Genomic DNA, 4,667 nt, shown 5'->3' on the forward strand with positions numbered 1-4,667 from the left:
ACTCGTTTCTTGAACGCTGGAGAAGAGCTAACACGTCTTTGTTAAAAATTGCATCAGAAAAGTACAGAATAGACGTACTTTGACACGTATACCCCGAAGACTGTCTCACTTCAGCTCTCAGGCGGTTTTTTGGTCATTTAGTGCGAATAATCATGTCACCATGACGACAAGCTGCGCTCCTTCGGACGGCGCACGAAAAATGTTGGTCGCGCACGACAAGGAAGCCGTCTGTAGCTGCAGGTGAGTCAAAACCTCAGCAACGTGCAGCAGATGAAGAGATCGGCGGTTGTGCGTACTATGCACTAGCTACATGCGCAAAAGTGTCACGTCAAGCCGGTTGTCATGGAAATGACATTCATTAACTTGGGTGCCACTGCATGTAAGCTTACCCTCGTCTGAAGACATGTGTTCCGAAATAAGACAGCCGATGAAGACCTCTTTTGCGTGAGAGACCCGCAGTTTGCAGAGAATGACTCAGTCGCCAGACGCTCAGACGGGTACCGGGAGTAAACATGTTTACTTTTGGCTGGTTCATTTTCAAATTGATTACCTCTGCACTTTAAATCCTGTTAATTCCCTCGGTGTCCACGTTAACTGGCGCATGGTATTTCTGTTTCTTAGAAATGATTGGATGTTAACAGGATTGGCGATCTTAAAAATTCCACCCTTTCATTTCATTTCTGTAACCCTATACGTACGCACTTTCAACCTTACCATCTCAATCACATGTCACAAAGCTTGGTGGTTTGAAGATTTTAAAAAAGCTATTCTTATTGTGAGAAAGCATAGATGGTTACCCTTAGTGAAAGGAGTTTGAGTAACGTGCAACTTACCACGCACCGTCTCTGAAATCAATTTTAGCTTACGAAATCTTCACCATGACCTAGCCGCGCAGACGAGAAACGCCTCAGACAGACTTGCAGCTCTTCTATTAGTGGGTGTACTGTCGCTTCCCGGGCTGACTTTTTTCCTGAGCAAGGCACCTCGATCGCTTGTTGCGCTCAGATGTGCGACCGATGAAAACGGCGAACCCTTGGCGGGCAGGGCGCGCACACCACGCCGACTTGCAGCTTCGGTGCAACGGTAGACGACTTTGCGAAACAGCGAGAATGTCTGGCGGAGATCATCATGTTTAGCTTATATCTCTCGTAACACGTGATTTGTGAGCGATCCCTCGGCAATTTGAATAATATAGGCACGCCTTTCTCCGTTGATAGGCTTTTTTTCCCAAAATGATATTGCAATACCCCTCAAGTCTCTAATTATTATCATCATTACATGAACACTTTCGCATCGACCGCAGGCCTGTTTCGTTTACGTCATGAAAGTTAAAGAAATTAGGACTTTCCACCGAAAGACCGTCCTCTACGACTCTTTTGTGTGTTTTCTGTGATAACATCTACACCGGAGTGCCTCAGGTAGGGTGCATTAGTTAACACGGCCTACCATTTAAAACTGTTATTAATTTGAACTTAAATGGCCCAAGGAAAAGTTATTACTGCAACGCTGCTTTTCGATTAAGGGTAATCATAATTAATCAAACTGAACTTGACAGCTCTCTGACAAAAGAAACGATGTCTCGGAGTCCGGTAAGGACATTATTGAGACTCTTTGTCGTCATGGCAACAGTCTGACCTTTAAGATATTGTTGTCGTACATTTTTAATGATTTCTCAGGGTTTGATACATTGCTGTCTTGCTGGTTTGTCACGTGATCAACCTTTTCCATTCAAATACCCAGGGTTTAGTTTCAACGGAATTTGAAGATGATGAGAACGCTCGGGCACGATGGCATACATAGGTAATATCAAACTGAGGGTGTTATGGGGAAACGGTATTCCAATCTTGGTAGTTTTACATTTTCCTGACTGATTCTACAACAGGGTTGTCTGCTTTTAACCAGAATTGTTATGTAATTATATCAGGCATCGTGAACACTTTTCTTAATTCTACGCGTATTCTTATCTTTGGCAACTCAAGAATTTTAGCGGTTACCTTGCTAGCATTATGAACTCCACTTAACAACCATTTTTGAATTACTGCTTTAATCTATGTTAAATTTCGACCTTGAAAGGCTACTTGTAGCAGCACCTGATATTTTATACCGGCAGTTTGTGCCATCGAGGGAGGTGTTGAGACAGCGTCGATTAAATCGTTGTACCTACGAAACTTCTCGCTTATGACACGCTTCACTTGCATGAAAAAAAGACGTTGGGGTTACGTTTTATCGCGTTCGTTCAAAAGGGTTACATTTTTACATCGATGGCAGGTTCTGACTCCGGAAACGCCAAACTCGGGCGTTTGTGCTGGAAAGTTGGCGCTGAGGGCGCACCACTCGAAATGGCTGGAATGTTACAATTGAGGGCTGCGGTCCCACACCACAGCTCTTCCGTCCAGAACACCAGTTCGCGAGATAAGGAGACAGGGCGTTTTCATCGCTGTAACGATGTCGGCCCGGCCGACATCGTTGCCACACTTCAAACAGTGGCGGCGCTCTCACTTCCGTTTCACTTCTGCTCTTGTCAGTCTCTTGCTACATAAGCCTGAATATGAACGTATCCATATAATGTTAAAGGGACAAAGTCGGCCATTTCTACATAAAGTTTGTTTAATGCAACTACTACTTATATTGTTTGACATGTTGAAAGATAATGAATGGGTGACCATGCATATATTTGACCCCGGTTTTAGACACGATACATAAACCATGATGACAATGAATTAATGGTCGTGACCATTAAATTATTTTTGCCATGGCTTCATTACAAATTAGTAAAATCACTGCTAAAATGTAAAATGAAGGCCATATACTCAACGTTTTATATCACTTCGAATGTTAATCAAACGTTGTAGTTTATCTTTTAGGTAAATTCGTATTGAAATTACTGGACAAGCCCACTACTGAAAAATTCATCCATGCATTCGTTACCTCCAGACTCGACTATTGTAACAGTTTGTTCTATGGTATTTCAAATGACAACTAAATCGTCTGCAGTCTATTCATAATGCAGCAGCCCGTCTAGTCACAGATACACATAAATATGACCACATCACTCCTGTTTTTATTGATTTACTGGTTACCTGTGAAAGCGCGTATTAGTTAATAACTTCTTTTAAGATTGTTAGTGGCGATGCACCGCTTTATTTGAAATATTCAATTGACCTGTATGTAACGACAAGAGATCTACGATTTTCTAAGAAATTGCGTGTAACTCCTCCTCACGGCTATTTTAATAAGTCTTATGGTCACAGAGCTTTTTCGGTACGTACTCCTTTTCTGTGGAATGCACTGCCTTCAGAAATTCGTTGCACCAGAAATGTTACATCTTTTAACAACAACAACTTTATTGTCTTCAGGCCTTCAGCCCATAACATCAATACAGATAAAAGAATTACATAAACATAAACAGATTACACCACTACGTAAATAATACCAAGGCTTCTTTCCCTAATTCAAAAGCTTGATAGGTAAACTTTGCTAAATTACATATAATTTTACTCATGAAGAGTTTCGTTACATTTCGTAGACCTGGGTTTCTAATTGCCCAATTCGGTAGAAACTGAATCTGTAGATTGTCAGTGGTAAAGATTACATTCGAACAGAAAATGAAATTCACCATCAATAGAAAGAGTAGGCCTATCACAGATTTCACACGAACGTTCTGATCGCACTAATTTACTACAACTTGAATAAGTTTCAATCAATAGTTTGTGACTGGAACAACGTAACTGGGACTGTGACAGTGCCTTTCGATATCTATTGATTTTAAATAAGTAAATAATTCTTAAAAGATGGCTTGTGTTTGATTTGACGAAATAAGTGTAAACGACGTATTCGAGACATCCTCCCACCATTCATGTTGCCAGTTGTTTTTGACTCTGTTCATAAAGGTGATAAAATTTTTTTGTTTATTACCAACACCTTGGCTGACCCACGCATGACCGAAGCCATACCTTAAGAGTATATTTCGTAAATATGTCACCAAGTTAGTTTTCCCTTTTTGATCTCCAACGACTAAAAGCGAGTAAGAATGCTTAGCAATTCTACTATTCGGCATAGACAGAAGTTTCACCCTCCATTCGATGCATCTAACATAGGTAAAAATAAATAGAGGGGTTCCTAATTCTCCAAGTACGGCAACAGTGGGAATGTTACGTTTTACACCAAGGAAACGTTTACAACAATTAGTGTACGGTCTCAATACATGTATACATTTGATATCCCCATAACTCAGCATCATACAGCAAAATCGGAAGTATCATTATGTCAAATTGTGTCCCATTTCTCTCCGAACTTTTTGGTAAAGCGATTATGAATACGGATTTCTTTTGTTTGGTCTGCTAGAGTTTTGGTGGCCTTAAACGAATCATTACGTCCAGAAAATACAATGCCAAGATATTTATAATACGATACAACATCAACCTTTTCCCCTTTATAAAACCATTGTTCTGTCTTTTCAATATCCCACCATTTCTGAAGATTTTTGTTTGTGCAAGATTTACTTTGCTTTTCCATTTATCAGCAAACAAATTGGGTAAAATTAGAAGTCTACTACTGTATCAGCAAACAGAGTTATATCATCCGCATATCCATATAGCAGAAGAAAAATATCTTACAATTCTTGTGTTATCTGAACGTCCATGTGACCCGCGTTTTCAACAATACTT

The 4,667-nt window shown here is 40.3% G+C and overlaps 1 protein-coding gene across 1 annotated transcript in view; it reads right to left on the bottom strand.

Moving 5' to 3' along the window:
* LOC139140855 (uncharacterized) overlaps nt 1-1,115 on the bottom strand; it is a 55,670-nt gene extending 54,555 nt beyond the window's left edge. Inside the window, exon 1 of the mRNA XM_070710305.1 lies at nt 834-1,115. The gene's annotated coding sequence lies outside the window, so the exon portion shown is untranslated. The remainder of the gene's footprint in view (nt 1-833) is intronic.
* Between the last annotated feature and the right edge of the window lie 3,552 nt (nt 1,116-4,667).

The sequence above is a fragment of the Ptychodera flava genome, chromosome 9 (genome assembly GCF_041260155.1).
Source record: "Ptychodera flava strain L36383 chromosome 9, AS_Pfla_20210202, whole genome shotgun sequence".
NCBI lineage: Eukaryota > Metazoa > Hemichordata > Enteropneusta > Ptychoderidae > Ptychodera > Ptychodera flava.